At 38.3% G+C, this 22,974-nt stretch overlaps 1 protein-coding gene across 5 annotated transcripts in view; it reads left to right on the forward strand.

Moving 5' to 3' along the window:
- The window catches only part of FHIT (fragile histidine triad diadenosine triphosphatase), a 1,459,166-nt gene that overhangs the window by 38,527 nt on the left and 1,397,665 nt on the right, over nt 1-22,974 (forward strand). For 4 of the 5 annotated variants that reach the window (XM_053929377.2, XM_045192109.3, XM_045192111.3 and 1 more), the window contains exon 2: nt 631-678. The exons of the other annotated variant lie outside the window; for it this stretch is intronic. The gene's annotated coding sequence lies outside the window, so the exon portion shown is untranslated. The remainder of the gene's footprint in view (nt 1-630; nt 679-22,974) is intronic. 5 annotated transcript variants of the gene reach the window in all.

Here is a 22,974-nt window from a genome sequence, read left to right on the forward strand (position 1 = left end):
GAAAACCTCCTCTCAGAGCTACAAACACATATATACTCTGTATATTATCAAAAACATAGTATATATAGGGTTCAGTACTATATGCGGTTTCAGGCATCACCTGGGGGTCTCGGAGTGTGTCCCCTGGGATAAGGATAAAGGGCACTGCTGTACTCATTGGGCAAGTGGTGAGGTCTGGATTGGAGGGACCATGTTCCTCATGTAAATGGAATGGGATCCCTCAAGTAAAGCTTTTTCAGGGAAATGGAAATAGGCTGTGTAGGAGAGATGACACTAAAAGAAATAAGAAAATAAAGTGCTTAGTCAGAGGGAGTGTCCTGCATAATGTTTAATTTGCTTTTCATCTCCACATGTCCCATTCTGTTGCATTCACATCCTGAAAGATTTGAATGTAGATCTGGCTGGGTTTGTGTGCTTCAATTCTGGGTACACGTGTGTGCTGTTTTCAGTTTATGACTGTGTCTTTTATTGGCATCTTGTGTGGTAGATATAAGGCACAAGTTTTATAAATGGTTTATTTGGCTTGAACCACACACCATGACATATGGAAATTCTACTTAGAGACATGGAGAGAAAATGTTTGGTGGTTTACGCAGATAACTCAGTACTTTCATTTTTATGTCTTTGTAGCTTTGAAGCTCAGCAAAGAAGGGAATCCACTGAGAATAGTCTGTGAAGGTAAGTGTATTTATTACATGGCCTTGGCAAACATTGCCTTTACAACATTGATTTTTCTTTTATTCAGAGATTTAAACACTTGGATTAAAGATATAGTTGACAGGACAACTTCCTTAACACCTGCTTGTCCTCCTTCATAGGCAGAAGTGCTGAGCAATAGTTAGCAGAGAGCAGGAGGAAATAAAATGATGTGCTGAGGGTACCCAAATTCAATTGTATGCTTGCTGACTTTTGCTTTCTTCACAGCATTTAAGGCATTTCAGTGGAGCTAAGTTTACTAAGATTAATGCTAGATGGATAAAGAATGCACTGGTACCACTCTGGTCAATAGTTAAATAAAACCAGCTGGCCAGATAAAGCATTTAAAATGAAATGCAGAGTGGCATTTCAATTGGGTTGGATGAAATTTATCATGAAAGTCAGTTTGTGCAGTTGTGTGGAGAAGCTACTTTTGTAGAAGAAAGCCAGCCAGTTTGGTGTAGCTAATTTCATTCCACCTAGTCACAGTGGACCCTAAGTGAGTTATAGGAAATGAACTTCCAAGTTCGCAGCAATGGGAAAAGTACCAACTCAGCCTCCTGTGAAACATTACAATCGAGTTGATTTTTACATGGAAAAATGTAATTGTTTCCTCTTTGCTAGGTATATTTATGTACATACTGCTGTACAGCATTGTTCTTTGATTCATTGTTTAATTTCTGTTCTGCATGAAGTATTTTAATTTAAAGAATTCATTCTGGGGAATTATAGGGCTGCAGTTTCATCGAGAGTCTTTGGTGGCCAGGATGAAATATACCATAATTTTACCTTTGTTTTCATCATCAATTATGTTTTTGACAATTTTAGGTTTTTTAATGTCATTTTTATTCTAGCAATTATGACTATGACCACTTTAGTTAAAGTTGAAAAGCCATTTGATTTACCTTATATTTTAAGTTATTCCTAACTTTATGACAAATCTACTTGGGGTTGAATTTTCAATGTTTATTTTGAGGATGAAAAAGTATTTTACAGGGAAATTGGAGAAAACCTTGTTTGAATAATCAAAACATGAGCTATAAAAACACTGTTTTGAGGATTTGCTTTGGGATAACTTAAGTCTGGTGCATGAAAGCTAGTTGGCTTGGAATTTCCCTGCAATGGTTGGGCAGAAGAAAAACTGACTTGAGAAGTAGATAATTTTTATTTTTAGCTATGTAACTTCCATATCTTTGGACCAATTAACCACATCTTGGAATAAACCATACTTGAAAACTTAGAAAAAAATTCTCATTAATTATCGGAGTTAGTGACGAGGCAGCAACATTCAGAACCTTGAGATCTTTAGGTATCGTTATGGTACTCACATTCCTTATGGAGGCTTTTTTCATACTAGTAAAACTCATTTCCTCTACTCTCAATGAAAATCCTTGGTTAAATTAGTATTCTGGAGACAGATATGGATTTAGTCCTTGTTTGACTTTTTTAAAATTGTTTTTCAAGTACAGTTGTCTCCATTTTCACTGCTCCACTTGCCCTGCCCTACCCACCCCCACCTCCCACCCTTGATCCTACCCCTTTTGGCTTTGTCCATGTGTCCTTTGTACATGTTCCTTGATGACCCTTCCCTTATTTTCCCAATTATCCCTCTCCCCTTTCCCCTCTGGTTACTGTCAGTTTGTTCATAATTTCAATGTCTCTGGTTATATTTTGCTTGCTTGTTTGTTTTGTTGATCACATTCTGCTTATAGGTGAGATCATATGGTATTTGTCTTTCACTGTCTGGCTTATTTCACTTAGCATAATGCTCTCCAGTTCCATCCATGCTGTTGCAAAGGGTATACGCTCCTTCTTTCTCTCTGCTGCGTAGTATTCCATTGTGTAAATGTACCATAGTTTTTTGATTCACTCATTTACTGGTGGGTACTTAGGTTGCTTCCAGCACTTGGCTATTGTAAATTATGCTGCTATGAATATTGGGGTGCATAGGTATTTTTGAATTGGTTTTTCAGGATTCTTAGGGTATAATCCCAGTAGTGGTATTGCTGGGTCAAAAGGCAGTTCCATTTTTAGTTTTCTGAGGAAATTCCATACTGTTTTCCAGAGTGGTCTCACCAGTCTGCATTCTCACCAACAGTGTACTAGGGTTCCCTTTTCTCCACAACCTCTCCAGCATTTGTTGTTTGTTGATTTGTTTATGATGGCCATTCTGACTGGTGTGAAGTGGTATCTCATTGTGGTTTTAATTTGCATATCTCTGATGGCTAGTGATGCTGAGCATCCTTTCATATGTCTCTGGGCCCTCTGTATGTCCTCCTTGGACAAGTGTCTGTTCAGGTCCTTTGCTCATATTTTTGATTGGGTTGTTTGTTTTCCTGGAGTGGAGTCATGTGAGTACTTTATATATTTTGGAGATCAAACCCTTGTCCAAAGTATCATTTGCTAATGTATTTTCCCATACGGTTGGTTCCCTTTTCATTTTGATGATGGTTTCTTTAGCTGTGTAGAAGGTTTTTGTTTTGATGAAGTCTCATTTGTTTATTCTTTCCTTTATGTCCCTTGCTCTAGGGGACATATTGGTGAAAATATTGTTGTGTGGAATATCTGAGATTTTCCTGCCTATGTTCTCCTCTGGGATTTTATGGTGTTGTGACTTTTGTTTAAATCTTTTATCCACCTTGAATTTATTTTTGTCTATGGTGTAAGTTGGTGGTTGAGTTTCATGTTTTTGCATGTAGCTGTGCAGATCTCTCAACACGATTTGTTGACGAGGCTATTTTTACTCTATTTTATGCTGCTGCCCACTTTGTGGAATATTAATTGACCATAGAGACTTGGTTTATTTCTGGGCTCTCTAATCTGTTCAATTGGTCTATGTGTCTGTTCTTATGCTAGTACCAGACTGTTTTGATTATAGTGGCCTTGTAGTATAGTTTTATCCTAGGTATTATGATCCTTCCTACTTTGTTCTTCTTTCTCAGAATTGCTGTGGTTTTTGGGGTAGTTTATGGTCCCATATAAATTTTTGAAATGTTTGTTCTATGTCTGTGAAATATGTCATTGGTATGTTAATAGGTATTGCATTGAATCTTGAAATTGCTTTGGGTAATATGGACATTTTGATGATGTTAATTCTGTTAATCCATGAACACGGTTTATGCTTCTATTTATTCGTGTCTTCTTTAATTTCTTTCTTCAGTGTTGTGTAGTTTTCTGAGTATAGGCTTTTACCTCCTTGGTTAGGTTTATTCCTAGGTCCTTTGTTTTTCTTGTTACTATAGCAAATGGGATTTTTTTCCTGATTTCTGATTCTGAGATTTTGTTGTTAGTGTATAAAAATGCCTTCAGTTTCTGAGTATTGACTTTGTATCCTGCTTTTTGCCAAATTCACTTATGCAGTCGGTTAGTTTTTTTGGTAGAGTCTATAGGGTTTTCTAGGTACACTGTAATATCATCTGCAAACAGTGGCACTTTTACTTCCTCCTTTCCAATTTGGATTCCTTTTATTTCTTTTTCTTGTCTGATCGCTGGGGCTAGAACTTCCAATACTATGTTGAATAGAAGTGGTGAAAGCAGACACCCTTGTTTAGTTCCTGATATTAGTGGGAAGGCTTTTAGTTTTTGCCCACTGAATATGATGTTGGTTGTAGGTCTCTCTTTATTATGTTGTGGTATGCTCCCTGTACTCCCACTTTGCTCAGTGTTTTTATCAAAAATGGGTACAGTATCTTATCAAATGCTTTTTCCACATCTATTGATATGATCATGTGATTTTATCTTTCCTTTTGTTGATGTTTTGTATTATGTTTATTGATTTGCTAATATTGCACCATCCTTGCATCCATGGGATGAATCTCACTTGATCATGGTGTATGATCTTTTTAAGGTATGCTGGATGAGTTTTGCGAATATTTTGTTGAGGATTTTAGTGTGTGTGTTCATCAGTGATATTGGCCTGTAGTTTTCTTTCTTTGTTGTGTCTTTACCTGGTTTTGGAATTATGATGATGCTGGCTTTGTAAAAAGAGTTTGGGAGTCTTCCCTCTTCTTAGAGTTTTTAGAATAGTCTAAGAAGGATAGGGATTAGCTCTTCCTTAAATGTTTGGTAAAATTCTGTGAAATCATCTGGTCCAGGGCTTTTGTGTGCAGGGAGTTTTTTGATTACTGCTTCAATTTGTCTGCTGTTATTGGTCTGTTCAGGCTTTCTGCCTCTTCATTCAGTTTTGGAAGACTATATTTTTCTGGAAACTTTTCCATTTCACCCGGGTTTTCAAATTTTTGTTGTATAGTTGTGCATAATAATTTCTTACAATTCTTTGTATTTCTGTAGTATCAAGTGTAATCCCTCCTCTTTCATTTCTGATTTTGTTTATTTGGATCCTCTCTCTTTTTTTCTTGATGAGTCTTCTTAAAGTCTTATCAATTTTGTTTATGTTTATAAGAACCAGCTCCTGGATTTATTGATCCTTTGGATTGTTCTTTTAGTCTCTATCAGAGAGGTCATTCTCTCCAATTTCTGTGGCATGGGATTGTGAAGGGACTGAGATTTCTTTCTACTTACCCCAGCATCCCCAAAACAAAACTCTTTAAATCTTTTTCTACTTTTTTTTCCTGAATTTTTACTCCTTTTTTGAACATTTTTCTTGTCCTACCGAACACCTTCTTTTCAATGACCTGTAAAATGTGATTGAAAACTCCATTAATTTGGTCTCTGGCATTGCTTGTGGTTTCCTGGGAATGGAGTGGGCAAGTTTGCTCTATTTCCCCTTTGTCTTGTTTGTTGACTGCTTCTGTGTTCTGTGCAGTGCCAAGAACAAAGCTGGTTAATGATTTTTTCACAGGACATCAACTTTGTTCTCCTGTGAATAAGTAGCACAACAGCATTGTATGGTGGAAAGAGCCTTTCCTGAAGTGTTGGGAAACATGCCTTCTATCAATAATTTGGGCTCTGCTGCTTGCCAGCTGCTTAGCTTTCAGGATCTTCAGCTATAAAATCAGGGTAACCCTTGCCCTATCTACTACCTAGCATAGGGCTATTTTGAAGGTGCAATAAAGATAATGTATGAAAAAGTGCTTAGCAAATTGCAAAGTGCTGCATAATATCAATGCATTATTATTATTACTATGTCATGCATATTTATTAAACAGATAGAAAAACCTCAGGGCTTGTTTTATGAAGCTGAATAAGAAAGGAAGTAAATTAAAAACAAAAATGAAAACCAAACTCTGTATACAGTGCTTACACTGGATATTTTTTATTTGTGCCTCTTGCTCCTCACTACTTTGGAAGACTTCATAGCCCAGGAGGCTAACCTCTATGGTCAGCATTCCCTGGGCTCCCTTGTTCCCTTGCTCTCCCTTGCTTTCCGGAAGGCACTGGGTGAAAATCTGAGAAGGCAAAGTTGGGATATTATTCCCTTCCTTGCAGCATTACTGGTTGGTAGTGGCTGTCTGTATTCCTCTAAGGAAGGCCACAGTTTGTGTGGAGGGCCTCTCTTCTACAGGTACACTTTTCCCACCATCTGGTAACTGCTCCCTGTCCCATTTAAGACTGGAGTAGTAATGGTTTTATTTTTGCTAACTCCAAGGTACTAGACTGCCCTTCTTGGTGTCCCTTAACCTTGCTTATATCCTTCATGGGATTTACTTTAATTATTCCCAGTGAAGGTACTGTCTCTTTCCTGCTGTACCTTAATTGCACAAAGGGACTTCTTTATATTTCTTCCTGTCTCAATTTAGTTCAACAGATGTCTTTTTAAGACTTATGGTATGTCAGGGATGTAGTAAGTTTTTATAGTAGACTTTCAAGAACTGGACATTTTGGTGGTACAGTTGGAGGTATTCTAAGTTTTTTCAAAAGCAAATTTTGGTAAATTGAAAAACTTTGTTAACCCTAGTATATAAAGATATCCAATATTATACACATTAGGAGTGATCTTTTAAAATTCATTTTTATTTTTAGAAGCCAACATACCTATATTATATGAATAAAACAGCACTAAAAAGCAAATATGAAAAAGTGCAACATCTTCCCCCCTTTTCTTCCTTTCTCCCTCTTTTCTTACCCTTTACCCAGAAATGGCCACTTTCAACTTCAGTACTTCTGGTGTTTATCTATTTCTAAGTGATGTACTTAGATACTGCTTTTTCCTGACATATCAATTTTAGCAATAGTGATTCCACATGCCCCACTTCTACCACTTTTGGTTCTCACAGCCTCCTAACATAATCACATAATTATATCACAATTTTTGTTTAAGTCCATATGTAATATTTACATTTTCATGTAAGCCTGGTCAGCATTGTTTTCTTTAACATACAACTTTTTGTTATCTTTGGAGTTAACTAACATGCTTTTAAAAATTCACTTGCTTTCCTAGGCATCTATGTTATGAAATAGATAGTAATAGCATTTCCATTTTATAGATTTAGAAATTGAGGCAAAAGGATTTTGCCCATAAGTGTTAGAATTGGGATTAGTTTCCAGCCAGTCTTTCTGCAAAGCCTGAATTCTTAATCATGACACTATTTACAAACCCTGTCTCTTCAGTTTTAATCCTAATGACTACACTTAAAAAAATAATGAAGAAAGCAGAAACCAAACCAAAACAAAGCTTGAGCTCTATCTTCAGAGATTCAAAAATTAGTGGATTTGAGATGGGGGCCAAGAATCTGTAGTTTTAAAAGTTCCACAGGTGATTCCATTAATCAGCAGCATTTGAAAACTTATGTTTTGTGTCTTGTAATTACCATAATTACCATGTTCACCATCATCACCACCATCATCATCACCCTCAGTGGCAACAAATGACAGTCTTACCCAGTGCTCTCAGTAGCCGAGTGGACATCCTGGTGTCCTTTAAAGCAGCTGCTTTTTGACCTAGTCGGTGAGCTCACACCTGTGGGTGATTCAGGTAATGGTTTATCTGGCTATTTTTATGTTTGGCAAGTGCTTTGGGAGGATCTGTGCTCCATAGAATTGGACAAAGTTATTTCTTTCAGCTCAGCTGGTTGTTACTCTGTCTAGTATAAAAGCAAAGATAACACTGTCCCTTTATTTGATCTTGACCCTAAAGGAACTCATTCTCCACCACCCCCAGAGTCCCCTAATATGGCATCCAGGGGGAATACAGCTCAAGTAAAAGAGAAACTTTGATGTCTTTGTCCTATTTGATTTCCATCCTCCTCTTCTCCGTAATGCTTGTGGCATTTCTTGTTTATCAGGCAGGAGAGAAGCAGTAAAATTTGGCCTGGGGTTTTCTCATCCCTAGGTGTGAAATTATTTCAGAATGATAATAATAATACTTTGCATTTCTATAGTTCTTTTATTTGAAGATCTAAAACTGTTCCTTTGTGTTAATTGAGCTTTCCAGCACCCTCTGAAGTAGGCAAGTATTATTAGAGATTTCCTCCAAGAATATTTTCACTTCATATCCCATTTGTGACTTAAAAATGCTTTTGTATTATTTGGGAATCTCAATTATTTAAAGTGCCATGCACATAGGGTACTTCTTTATATTCAATCTTCATTAATTCCTAGCACATTGAGGGAAATACTGTCATTTCTTATGAATGAATGGGTATGGCATTATTTAGAGAGAATTAAAATAAAAGCATCTTGTTACTGTTTTTTATTTTGAATGTTTTGAAAATATTCAATAATGGTCACCAGCTATGGAATTGTCTATCTAACAGTTAATTTTCCTTTTTTAGGTATAAGGACTTGTAGGAATATATTGAGTAACTAGTGGCTTGGTAGTATGGTATCCTTTGGGGGCTCATGTCATGTCTAGGCAATTAAAAATACAAACTGATTTTGCATTCAGATTTAAAGGTTTAATTTGAAAAATTGATTTTTAATCATGTGTGCATGCATACATGATTATCCTATTTTCCCGTAAACATTGAGAAGTTCTATCTCAATGGTATTTGGGGTTTATGGTCACTACTGTCATTGATCAGAAGTGCTGCAGGTCTGCCATAGCACAGAACATTCAGGAAAAGTCTCTCTGAGCCTTAGTCCATGCTGGTCCCTGAGAGTCTTCTTGTCCATGCAGTGTTGGATGGCCCTGCTGTGTGTCTCTGCAAAAGAAGATGGGATTTTTCTTAGGCTTTAAGACCTCAGTATTCACTTTCTCAGCATTCCCTCACCATCCCCATCAAAAGTCTTGTCACCTTACTAGACTTCTGCTAAGTTGAATGGTACCAGCTTCCACTACTTTGAGGAGCTGGAAAACCTCCAGTTTCTCCCCAGTATCAGGAAAGACCAGTTACATCTAAACAAGATCAAAGGAAACAAAACAGTTTTAAACAAAGCAAAAGAAACAACCTAAATTTGTTTTTATCCCTGTCCTTTCCGCTGGTATCTAGCATTGTGCCCTTCTGTGAATTTAGGCTTTTGAAAGAAAAATCTTTAGTGGAGGCCAGCTTTGGGGGGTGTTAGAGATTGCCTTCAGCTTTGGGACATGCCCATGAATCAAAAGGAATGCAAACTCTGTTGAAGTTCTTGAGATAATAAAAGAAAAAAGCAAACAAAATATAACCAGAGACATTGAAATTAAGAACATTGTAACAATAGCCACAGGGGAGTGGGGAGGGGATAGAGGGGAGAGGGGGTCTATAGGAGCTACTATAAAGGACACAAGGACAAAATCAAGGGGGAGGGTAGAGGTGGAGGAGGGAGGTGGGACTGGCTAGGGTGGGGTGGAGGGAAGGGGAGAAAATGCAGACAATTGTAACTGAATAAAAATCAATAAAAAAATTAAAAAAATAAAATTTAAAAAAAAGGGAAAAATGAACACAAAAGGGATGACAAAAAATACAAAATGATATTTTTAAATTATGCTGCCCAAAATTTACCGCTGAGACAAAGTGGTGCATCAGTGTTTTTGGGTACTTTATGACTCTTGTGATGGAGAGAGTGTCAGATGATCACATCTTTAATTCTTTCCATGGCATTCAATTGTCTAACTTTTGGGGAACATTTTACTTTGGACCCATTATTTGAAGATTTGGGTGAATGTGAACAGAATTATGAATGTCCACCATTTTCTCCTGAGTCTTTTGAAGCTCAAATTTATGTGACTTTTGAAGTCACATAAATTTGCTGCTAATTATGTGAAGATAGATTTATCAATGAAGATGCTTTTGGCTGCAAATAATCACAAAGTCAATTAAAAGTGGTTTAAACAGTAAGGGAATTTTTAAAAACAGCTTCCCCCCTCTCTGTTTCTACCTGCTGAGCCCCATCGATGTCATGATTGATGGGAAAGCATTATAGAACCCTGGAATCCAACCTCAATCCACTTTTCCCTGGTGCCAAACAACTGGAGACCTACCAGGGTGCCTTTGATGGTTGTCACTGTGCAACACAGAGAGGATTTTGAGCAATAAGCTGTTGACAGATTGCTAACCACTGTCAATTATTTTGTGAATTTCTCTACTACATTTGAGCACAAAAGAACCCATTAGAATAAGAAAGTGAATTATCTCAAGGAGCAAGACATCTTGAGGGCGGTTGGCGGGCGGGGAGAGCTCCAGGCTTTGTTAATTCAGTGGCTCAGTGATGCTATTAAAGTTTCCATTTTTTGCTCCTTTTCATCTGTCATCTTCAGTGTGTTGACTTGGTCTTCAGACTGGCTGCCTTCATGGTTTTAAGATGGCGGCTTCTTATTAGGGAGCTACCTGCACCTATAGTAGCATCCGCTGGCATAAGAGGCTGTCTGTTCTTTTGTGTCCCTTTTAAGAGCAAGGGACCTTTTCCATAACCCCTCTGGCAGACTTCTCCTCAGGTCCCATTTGGCCCATTGCAGGAGTGAGTGTACTCTTTTCTTCCTATATCAGACAATGGCACATGGGATTATTACCTTAATTGGCTTAGATTGGTGCTCTTCAATCTAATTTTGTTCTTGTCATGGTACACATAGAAAATAATATTTGGTCATCCCATTAAGTAAACAGAAGAGGCTGCTCACAGCTGGAGTTGGCTAATGTGTGTGTTTTGGCTGTGTGGGTGGGGGGCCCTGGCTGCCCATACTGCTGTTCCTCCCTGGCTTCCCTCAGAGATAAAGGGGTGGATATTTTAGCAGTCTCTGGTTTAAACCAATTAGGATTTACCCCTGAGCTGTGATAGTCCCTGGACACATGGCTTTGTGGAGGAACTAGATGACAATAAAATTGGGGTTTTACCTGTAAGGCAGAAGAGGGGATGGGTGTTGGATAGGCCCTCAGCAGTGCCTGCGGGGTGGATGTTTCTTGTCATTGCATATATACCTAATGTCCTTCTTTGAATCATTAGTTCCATATGGAGAAAGGACCAAGTCATGCAAATTTTAAGTGCTTAGTGACTATTTGTGTATTGAATGAGTGAATACGTACTCACGTACTTGACTAACTGATGATTCAATACCATTCACCTCCTGTAATGCGCCAGGAACATGCTGTATGAGGTGCAAGCAACATGGGCTCTGCTGATGGCTTTACACTCTAGGGAGGGAGACAGGTCAAAACTGTTAAACAAGTAATGAATATATAATTAAAAGCTATGGTAAGTGCTATTCAGGAAAGGATGGGAGGCAAAACACAGCAGACTTCTCATATGGGGTGGTCAGGAAGGCTACTTTGAGTTATTGGCAGTTTAGCTGAGATCAGAAGGATATGCAAGAGGGGGAAAATCAGACATGAAGAATGGGGAAAGAGGTTCATAGTTTTGACCCTTGTAACTACGTCTTAGTTAGGAATCATTTGTTTTCAAGAAACAAAACAAATGGCAACAGAAACAACAAAAGATGGGGCACTTGCTATAAGGCCAGAGAAGCTTACAGGTATACGTCTGAGATACTGAGGGTTTGGTTCCAGACCGCTGCAAAAAAGTGAGTATCACAAAAAAGCAAGTTGCAATCTTTTTGCTAGTTGAGGGTCTTGCCTTCAAGTTATAAAAAATGCAACATCTGTGAAGCGCAAAGACAAAAAAAACGAGATGTGCCTGTACTGACCTGAGGGTAGGTTGGACCTAGAGTCTCCTGAGACATAGTGGTTGACCCTTACAGGCTAACAGGAACAGGACAGGTAAGTGGATAAACATGCCTGCTCCACATTGTCTTGGTGTCTCCATCCTGAAGCACAGTGACTGTTTGAGGAGCTACAGTCTCTCACCACTGCTTCTCCCTTTGTTCTGCTCTGCTCTGTTCTGCGTAGTCCAGCCCACTTTTACTGTCTTTGCAGTTCTGCCCTACTCAAGGGGTCAATAGAGACTACAGGAATTACTGCAGTACAACTTTTTTTTTGAGTGAATGTATCTGAATTGCTTGATGTAGGTCATGTGCCCACCCTTGCTGGAATCAGCTGTGGCCTCGGCACAGGGTTCACCTATTTAATTCTGCTAAGTCCTGCTCAGCAGCATTGGGAGAGAGTCTCTGAAAAGGTGGAATATAGGGCAGGTGGATTAACATGCTTGTTAAATGCTTTTTCAGGTTTTCCAATATTAATAACATTGGTAGGAACCCAATGATGTAAATTATTTAGTTACTACTTTAGTTATTTAATCGAGAACTGATGCCTACTGCAGGGCACTGCATACAGCAGGTACTTAAGAAGTAGTTAGTGATGGACTGGGAGGAGGGAGGAAGATGAGAACATCTGCAATGGTGTCAACAATAAAAATAAAGAAAAAAAAGAAGTTGTTGGTGATGGCGATAGTATCAAAGTTGAATGAGATATGAGGTAGTTCTTTCTCAATGCTCAGGCCAATTATATTATTTTAATGGAAATGCTTCTTTGTTTTGCACAAGAAAAACCCTTTTGTAAATGCCAGTCTGAATCTTTAAATCACTTTACAATTACTTTATTTGTATTATAAAAGTAGTTCATTTGCATTTTCAAATATTTGGAAAACAAAGTAGCAAAAGAGAAGAAAACAGAAGATGCTCATAATCCTACTGTCGAGAGATAACCACCTATGGCATTTTGGGGTATTTTTTTTCTGGTCAGTTCTTTATGTAGATACATATTTTTTGAAAATGGTACCAGAGGGAAAGGGAATGGGGCAGTAGTAAAGGGGCTTAAATATACAGGGACAGAAGAAGATTTGACTCTGGGTGGTAAATACACAATGCCATGTACAGATGTCTCATAGAATTGTGTAAATGAAACCTATATGATATGATTAAAAGCTGCGCTGTATTCCGTGGTGTGGGTATGGCATATAGAAGTGGATGCACAGGTCTGGAAAGCTCTTCTCCTGATGATTGTGGTCCTGAGGCTGGAATGGATTGGAATGCTGACCCCGAAGTCCTGTAGCAGTGCAGATACTGCAGGGTGGCTGTTGAAACTGGTCAGAAATTAAGTTTGCATGATAATGATCACTCTTGTCCCTCGGCCACCAGTTTCCTGAGGATAATTTGCATGAAGCTCATTTACTGTTTTGTAAGGAGGATGGCTCAGCTTGAGCATCTCTCTAAGAAAAAAAATCAGCATCCTCCTAAGGGTTCCAGGAAGCTTCCTTGCTGCTCAGGTCAGGGTGGCCCCTGCAGACTGCACTTGCTTCTCCCGATAAAGCAAATGTAAGCATGCCAAATTGCTTTGCTCCGGCTTAACCCTACTCCAAAATGAATCCATAAACATTACAAAAGGAAAGTTTATGAACATATGCTACACAGAACTCAGAAAGCATCCTGCATACTTAATCCTTTTCCTACTTCAGGGGAAAAGTCTGTTTATACTTGAACTGAGAATTGAGGGATCACAAAAATGAAGATTGGATGCCATACTAGAAATCACCAGTGTGTTTTCTCATTTCCCTTAGAGCCATGGGTTGATTTTTCAGTACAGCTGTGTCAGTGGGGAAATGTGCGCTCTTTCTAGAGTTCTTAGATTCACTCCTGATGATGTGACTGTGTCTAAGTTCCCATTGTTTAAACATGGAATATTCATTATATTGGATTCTGAGGACTGGGGCCATCTCGACAAGTCATTGTCTGCTCCTGTCCCCCATGAATTTCCATTTAGATGATTGTGGATGGTGAAGGGCCCTTCTCCACTTTCTGTTTTTTAAAAAATTCATTTATTGATTTTTATTCAGTTGAAATTGTCTGCATTTTCTCCCCTTCCCTCCACCCCACCCCAGCCAGTCCCACCTCCCTCCTCCACCTCTACCCTCCCCCTTGATTTTGTCCATGTGTCCTTTATAGTAGCTCCTATAGACCCCCCTCCCCACTATCTCCTCCCCACTCCCCTGTGGCTATTGTTATAATGTTCTTAATTTCAATGTCTCTGGTTATATTTTTGTTTGCTTTTTTCTTTTGTTGATTATGTTGCAGTTAAAGGTGAGATCATATGGTATTTGTCCCTCACCGCTTGGCTTATTTCACTTAGCATAATGCTCCACTTTCTGTTTTTGGAGAGATTCTTTCACAGAGAGGTGAATGGAATCCCAAAGCCATGCACTACTTCAGAGCCAGGAAAGTGCCCTAGCACCTCGAATGCAAGCTGGTCCTTTTGGTTCAATATGATTTCCCTCACAACAGTTCCTCTTTTTCCTTGCTGGCAAAAACCCATGGAAGCAGCTGGGGCAAGATTTCTGACCCTGAAGTACCTCAGGTTTTTGATCCCGCTCCGCTTGCTGTGGGCCATCCCACGCTGGAGCTCTGGAGGACTTAAGCAGGTCTGCTTCAGTCTCCTTCCATCTCAAGGAAGTGAATGTGATTTGCTTGCTTGCGTCTTACTTAATGTGTGTCGGTATCTTCTGGCTGTCTTGGACTAGGGGTCTATGAGGCCATTTGGTTTGACACCAAAGGTACTATCTGTGTATAGCTTGTCATAATGAATAACTGTAAACATGATTAGATGCCTGCCCAGAGGGGGTGTTTGCCAAGAGGTGTGTGAATCTGCTTGGAGGGCCAACAGCTGAGATGTCAGAGTAGTTTACCATCGCATGGGTAAAGGCATTGGAAGTGTTTTCTGCCTGAAAAATATGACAGGCATCAGATCCTAAACTTTCCTTCCTGTGGCTGCAGATGCTCATCCTACTGATTTAGAAATGAGGGTATTACAGATGTAGGAGATTCAGAGGGAGAAAGAAGTGAAAATCATGCAGGGGACATCAAAATGGGAATGAATTGTGTCACCATCAACCCAGGATAAATTTGTTAAGATGCATTTATTTCAGTTTGCACATGACGTTTGCACACTGTTTGCCTGTTCATGCCACTGAGACCTTCTAACCTGCTCTATTCTCTCTGAAAACATTAAAAACTCTGATGCTAGCAAGTAGGGAAGATACCGGGAGAATGAATGAAGGCGTGTGGATGTTATGTTGTAATAACATGAAACCATTATGCCATTGGTATTTATCATGCTATTGTCATCTGGTCCAAAAAGGCACCCAACATCTTTAGCTTATGATATACTCCAGGCAGTGTGGTAGTCACTTTTCCTAATTCTCTCATTTAAGCTTTACCACAGTTTATAGGGCAGATATTATTCTTCAGAATTTAACTGAAAAGGAAATGGAAGTTGAGAGAGGTTAAGTAACTTGACCAAGATTGCACAGTTTATAAGAAGGAGGTACATGAAAACAGAGAATGCAGCAGATCTGTGTCCAGCTAGGGCAAGGGAAGGAGAACTTATCATTTCTCCGAAAAGGCAGAATGATTGATATTGGTGGAATTTGTGCTGTATTCCTTGAAAAAACTTTGGATGGGATTGGAATGATTTGGCGACATGCCTTAGGATCACAGGTGCTCCTTTCTGCAAAGCTGATCTGTTTTCATTTATGGTCTATTCATTCTGATTCACTCACTTGCTCTTTCTATAAATTGAGCATCTATATTGCTGAGAGCTAGGGTTAAGAGCAATGGAAAGGATCAGAAAATTGAGAATCTGGTTGGAGAGGAGGTTATCCAGGGAGAGCTAAGACGTACAGCACTTAGTGATGAGTGTGGCAAGAGGCAGCAGAATTCAAGACTTGCTGTGGGAGTTATTGGGCTGAGCTCTAGGTAATGTGTCTCCTCCCATTGGGAACCCCTGTTAGCATTCCAGAAATTTGGTCTTAGGACAGGGACTGGCATTTGTTCTGCACTGTCAGCCACAATGAAGAGACCTACTAACCACATGTGATTTCTTTGTGATGGGTAATTTGTGAGCTCAGACATGTATGACCAAACAAGATGGTGTGTAGAAGCGGAGGAAGGCCCTTCTTTTCAAACAGTGGACTTCCTCTATGATGCACATGCAGGGACAGCCCCAGATAAAATCACTGTGAGGTGGGCAACAGCTGCTCTTTTGTATCCATACTTCTCAGAGCTTCTGACATCCACCCCACACTGCCCCAAGCACCCAGCCTTCACACATACTCCTTAAGGTTCTCAGTGCCTTCCTATCTCTTTTTAGTGGTCCCTACAACTTGAATGAAAGGATATTACCTAGGGGTGTTGAGAATTCTGATATTACTCATTTAGTCTTTAGTGTAATTTTAAACCTACAATTTATTGCAGTATTTCATGTGGTACATGAGATAATCTTACATACATAGTATGGGAGTGAACAATTTTTTGGTTAGTTACATTAGTTTTTTAAGTTTTCTTTCATTTATGGTAAACAGTATATTACAGTGGTAATATAAAATTTTCTTTCCAAAGATAATTAATTTTACAAATTAATTTAGGTTGGCAAAATTGAGTTGATTAAAAGAAAATATTTTATTAATGATAGAACAGTGGTTCACATATATTATAAGAGTCATGAAAGGGGTATGTGAAGGACTGAAGTTTTAGAACAATTTACCTGGGTGTATTTGCATTTCAAACTTTAACTGTGGAATACTGAGTTTTGTGTTATAGGAAGAGAATTTAATCAATCAGGGTGGAGAAAGCACCTTTGAGATCTCACTTTATAGGCGGTCAGCTCCTTCACCCTACAGAATTGTGATTTACTGGTATTACAGAGGTTTTCTGCCACACCAGGCTTTTCTCTTTTAGTTAATGGTTACACTTTAGATAAGTGATTCCTCCTTTTTAGTATCAAATTCGGTGTAACTATGAAGCATGTAGCCACAGGGTTCTTCTTCATTAAATGCTCATATGGGCTGGTTAGAGTATGTAAAGTAAACATGGTATCAAAAGCAACTGGAATGAATAGTAGCGAACATCTACCCATATAATTATAGAATAGAAATGTAATAAAATAAATATTTATTTCATGTACCAAAAATAGCATCTGAATCTACTCCTGAAACATTTGTTTTCCCACTAAGGGACAGGGCAAATTGTCAAAACAAAGAGAGATTTTTCTCTGAAATAGTAATCAGGCCAGGACAGAAAACAAGTTGTAATTTTCAGTGGCGTAATGTGGCTGGACTCAGGGGCTTGCTTGGTAGGGAATTTTGGTCTTTGAATGGGTCTGTTGTCAGGCAGAGCCAAGAGAGGGAACCCAGAGGAATGAGAGCAGCCTGTGATAGTGGACTTAAATGAAACTTGCTGGTAATGTGCACCTGACAGGCCAGGTGACATCTTGGGCTTCTGCCACCTTGTGTGTGATTCAGATGACCTTTTTCCCAGTCCCACAGTGTATTTGATTGAATGCTTTCTCAGAGTACCAGAAGGAATGCTTGTTCCTAAAGTTCTGTTTTAATATCTTTTCCTAAATGCTGTGAAGAGGTTATTACAATACAAAGTAACTTTTTATCCTTTTTGTAGAGACAAACATTGGTGCTTCCACAGAACGTGTTTATTTGTTATAGCCTCCTAATAGTGGATGAGCAAGAGCTAAAAAAAAAAAGTAAGCAGTGTTACTGCTATTACTCTTCTTGGTTATTACTTGATTGGTGTTTTATTTATTTTGGGGGTCAAATTCTTCTTTTTGTTGACAAAGAACAATTAATTACTTTCAGATAATTTAGGCTGATGTATCCCCTATAGGAATTTTGTAAAGCTAAGAATATCACTTTAACTTACATTATGTTCACTTTTCTTATTTGGTATGAGCAAGGGAAAATAATCCAAGGTTTTGAAAAAAAATTGAGATAAGCTTACTTGAAATGCATTTATCTTATAAAAATATTATATTGGTATCTTAAAGACACTCAGGTCTAAAATGAGAACTGTCATTATCTATCCTTCACTTGGTATCAAGATTGCTGAGGTAAATAGTGCAGCAATCAGCTCCAATGCTCTTTCTGTAACTGCTCAATGCAGGATGTATAGCGGTTAACATCCTTGGTAAGGTCCCTGCCCCATAGTTCTTGTGGTCTAGCTTTAAGTAAAAACAGGGCAATTAAGCCAATCAATACATTGCTTAGTACTTTTTGTGACCAAAGCAACTGTTATTTCTTGAAATAACATCAGTTTTATCTGTACAAACATATCTTTGGTATTTAGTCTCAGAAGAGATGCAAAACACAATTCAAAACTGTACTTCCTAAAATAGTGGAAATTGATTGGATAAGAGAAACTGAAGTAGGATTCCCATTGTCTTCACCTTTCATATTTGTGGAAATAGAATACAAAACTATATTTAATTTACTATTTAATATATTGATTGTTGACAGGGAAAAAGTAAAAAAAAATTAACATATTATCTTCTGATTATGGTAAAGTGAAAGGCACATAATTAGTACTGGTGTTTCTAAAAATGTACCAAGTGTTAACATCTTAAATGCAATTCTTTTTCAAATTGTTTATTCTATTACAGTTGCCCCATTTTTTCTCTTTGCCTCCCTCTACTTGGCCCACCTCTTCCTCCCTCAGTCAATCCCCACTCCATGTCCATGGGTCATTCATACACCTTCTTTGACTAATCAGATTAAATGTAATTGTTAATGAGCTGTTATTCTGAAGTTCACTATGTTGTTCACGGAGCCACCAGAGAACTGAATCCCAGAAAACATTTTCTGGAATCTGTAGGGCACAATTATGATTAACTGCAAACCTCCTTGAACTTTCATTACAGGAATTAATATAGTTAATTGCTATATGAATTGTTTGATACTGTGAGGGAAAGAATGTTAAAAGGTTCTCATAAGACTGTCAGTACCTCAACAGTTTGCAAAGTCAAACTTTTGTGTGTTTTCAGATTGCCTATCTCTTGCTCAGTGTGTATTTTCTTCTTGGGTTAGCTGGAAAACTGCTGAAGGAAGAGAATGATTGCTCTATGTCAACCTTTAATGGAAGTATAACATATTTATAGGAGTTGTACACTTGCCAATTCCAAGTGTACATCTTAATGAATTTTCACAAAGCGATCACACACCAAGAAGCCGTATCCAGAAAAAAAAATGGAACATGACCTGCTCCTGCCATCTGCCAGTTACTGCCCTTCTCCCAGGTCACCACCATCTTGACTCTAACATCAAAATTAGTTTTGCCATGTTTTTGAATTTTACATAAATGCAGTCATACAGTATGGCCTCCTTTGTGTGTGGCATCTGTTGTTTAACATTATGTTTGTAAATTTGGAATGATTTTTTGTGTGTGTGTATAATGTAGGCTCATGGCTATCAAATGAAATGATTAGGTAGGAAAATCATTAGGTGGGAAAATAAATGCCAGTTAGTGTTGCTATAATCATTTTTTTATGTATTTTCTTTTAACACATTGAGTTTTAATGATTCAAATCAAGTAGGTGACCTTTAGAACAATTCTTTCTTTTTTTTAATATATTTATTGATTATGCTATTACAGTTGTCCCATTCCCCCCCCACTCCACTCCATCCCGCCCACCCCCTCCCTCCCACATTCCCCCCTATAGTTCATGTCCATGGGTCATACTTATAAGTTCTTTGGCTTCTACATTTCCTACACCATTCCCACCCTCCCCCTGTCTATTTTCCACCTATCATCTATGCTACTTATTCTCTGTACCTTTCCTCCTCTCTCCCCCTCCCACTCCCCTATTGACAACCCTCCATGTGATCTCCATCTCTATGGTTCTGTTCCTGTTCTAGTTGTTTGCCTAGTTTGCTCTTGATTTTGTTTTTGGTGTGGTCGTTAATAACTGTGAGTTTGCTGTCATTTTTACTGTTGCTATTTTTTATGTTCTTTTTCTTAGGTAACTCCCTTTAACATTTCATATAATAAGGGCTTGGTGATGATGAACTTCTTTAACTTGACCTTATCTGAGAAGCACTTTATCTGCCCTTCCATTCTAAAAGATAGCTTTGCTGGATACAGTAATCTTGGATGTAGGTCCTTGTGTTTAATCTTGGGTAATGTAATGATGATGAAAAGAATGAAGAAACAAGAACTCAGAAAAATGAGGAGAGGCTTAGGAACCTCCAGGACATCTCGAAACTTTCCAACATCCGAATTATAGGGGTGCCAGAAGGAGAAGAGGAAGAACAAAAAATTGAAAACTTATTTGAACAAATAATGAAGGAGAACGTCCCTAATCTGGCAAAGGAAATAGACTTCCAGGAAGTCCAGGAAGCTCAGAGAGCCCCAAAGAAGCTGGACCCAAGGAGGAACACACCAAGGCACATCATCATTACATTACCCAAGAACAATTCTTTCTTAAGCTTTAATAAAAACAACCCCTCCTACTCTTGCAACTGTAATGCTGCGTTACTTGATTGGGCATTTCAGTAGTCTGGAATATTTTTCATGTATTTTGGAACAAAAAATTTATGTCATTAAATTATCCAACTAGTTCAGCCACACAACTTGCATTTACAAATTTGACAGTGATTTACATGGTATAACTCATTTATATCCTAATAGATAAAACTGTAAGATTTTTGGATATTGGGGTTCTAAAGGTCATCTTAGAAATGTACTCCCTGAGGTTTATTCTTGTACAGGTTAGTGGATAACTTCTTATAATTGACTAATTAAATGGAAGCAAAAGTATTTTAAGCCTAAGGCTGTATCTTAATATTTCTATCATTTTGTATTAAATTGCATATATGTGTGAGGAGTCTATAACATTTTCTCTTCCATTGTCGCACCATGCATAGGATTTGGCTCACAGGTCTGACTGCACAATGGATGACCCTCTTCTGGGAGGCTGATTACATAATGATTTTCTTGAAAACACCCCCACCCCACCCTCATCAAAACCAAATTAAACCCTCTGCTTAGCAGCATATCACAGTGGCAAAGAATGTGGGCTTGGTGTCTTCTGGATGTGCAAGTGGGCTCCGTAGTCTCTTAGCCTTATTTCCTCCTCTGAAAATGAGAATAACAATGAGAATAGTGCCCCTCACCGACAGTTATTGGGAGGAATCCAGTGACACTGAGAACTGAACACAGTGCTTAGCACAACCTAAATACTCAATAAATGGCAGTTAGTGTTGTTATAATCATTCTTTTTAATGTATTTTCCTTTTCACACATAGGGTTTTAATGATTCAAATCAAGTAGGTGATCTTTAGAACAATTCTTTCTTAAGCTTTAATAAAAACGAAACCGCCTACTTTATCCCTCAAGTGGAACAGACCCGTTTCAATACCATCCAGACTAATGGGATGCATCTCTGATAGATTTTTATTTTTATAAAACAAAAAACCCCAGGAAGTGGTGGTATTTTAATGCTGAAATAAACACTGTAACATTTATCAGTGTCTATCTGATGGCAATCTGGTTATTAGCTTGTCAGAGTTTTTTGACAAAATGTAGTGTTGGATTACCTCATTACGTTGCTTCAGAGTCCAGTGGGGCTGCTGATCTGTTTCCTAATAATTTTTGACCAGGGTGGTTTTCTTAAAGGCAGACATATCAGTCATGTGAAAGATGTTTGCTTTTTATGTTCACTAGTCTAAACATAAAAAATCCACTTAGGCCTGATATTGTGGGAGCAGTAATAATACACAGTCCTTCTCAGAACCCAGATGTCCCATCCATCTGAAAGTTTTAGGTTGTTGGGCAGAAATGTGAAAGAGCCAAAGTTCTGCAGGTTTTATTTTATTTAAATTTTGGTCTGAGAAAGTACTTAATGAAATTAACAACCTTAAATATTTGCATTTAATAACAATTTTCCCTATCCCCCACCTTTACTTTTATTTTTAAAGACCAAAAAATTTGCTGTAGAGTGAATACTTGAGCAGTGGAGAATACAAACTAGAGTACTTTTACACACCTTTGCCTATATCAGGTTCAGGTTTTGTTGGGAGCTTATAAAATTTGGGAGGGTGTCCTCTTTAAGAAAGAGAATAGAACATTAAGAAAACAAAATTAGATATAAAAGTAATTAGATACATTTATTTCAATGATTCAGTTAAATGTTTTGGTTCTTTCTCTTTCACAATCTGTTTACCAGAAATGCTTTACAGAGACATGCTTCTTGGTGTTTCCTCCCACCTAGACCACTGATGCCCACTGAATCCCATCACTCCAGAGACTGTGTAATAGGAGAAGCCCTGAAGATTAAGCTTCATCAGCATCACGTCAGTCCTTCGCTGCGTATTTGAACATGCTGCTGAGTCAGTGAGAATAGAACTGGTTGGATGATTATAGAAAGTTGAAGAAGATATCTAGTTGGCATAAACTGTGAAATGAAGTTTCGAGTCAACCTGGAAATAGATACTAGAGATTCTTGAGTTAAGTGGAAAAAAAAGAAGTTTTGTAAGGTATAATAAAGCTTTAAAAGTAGTTCTTGAAAAGTAGAATAATTTCAGGATATGCAGTCTCTAAGTCTTTGCCATGAAAGATCCATTAGAAAATGTATTAATAATAAGAAGAGATGTTGCTGTTTTCCAGAGAGCTGTATTTTCCAAGGTGTTGATTTCTTTGTATGATTCATGCGGTTAGCTCCCTGGCAGCAGAATGACATCTAACCTTGACAACAGAGTACATCGTTATGCTGCGTTTGGAATAAGGTGATTCAGCCCTGACCTACCATCAGTGGGGCATGAGTTGCTGATATTATTTGATGGGGTTCAAGCTTACTTACTGTTTTTGTCACCATGGGCCTCAATGGCTCAAACTCTGGAGATAGCTGTTGAGGTAGAAGTTTCAGTCCTTGGCCATGGTACCCCAAGGCCCAAGGAAATCTAAAACTCAGGTCAATCTTTCCATTCTGTGCATTCCTCACTTATCTGTACATTTATTGCCCACCAGTCACTTTGTTGAACACTCTGAGATACTGGTATTTGTCAACTATAATTGGTTTATACAGAGATAAAAAGAGACCTTAGCTTCTGCTTTATCTGTTTAGTGCCAAGGGATGTCAAAGTCTACTAGTTTGGGAAATTACATTAGTTACTTATGTTGTAAGATCAAAGCTGAGTCTCTAGTACCTGTCATGTGCTCATTAGTGGAAGATTTCCTAGAGCTGTTTGTTGACTTTCATAGAGGGGTCAAGCTACTATCTGTGTGGTGGATGATGAGAG

The sequence above is a fragment of the Desmodus rotundus genome, chromosome 8 (assembly GCF_022682495.2).
Source record: "Desmodus rotundus isolate HL8 chromosome 8, HLdesRot8A.1, whole genome shotgun sequence".
NCBI classification, from domain to species: domain Eukaryota; kingdom Metazoa; phylum Chordata; class Mammalia; order Chiroptera; family Phyllostomidae; genus Desmodus; species Desmodus rotundus.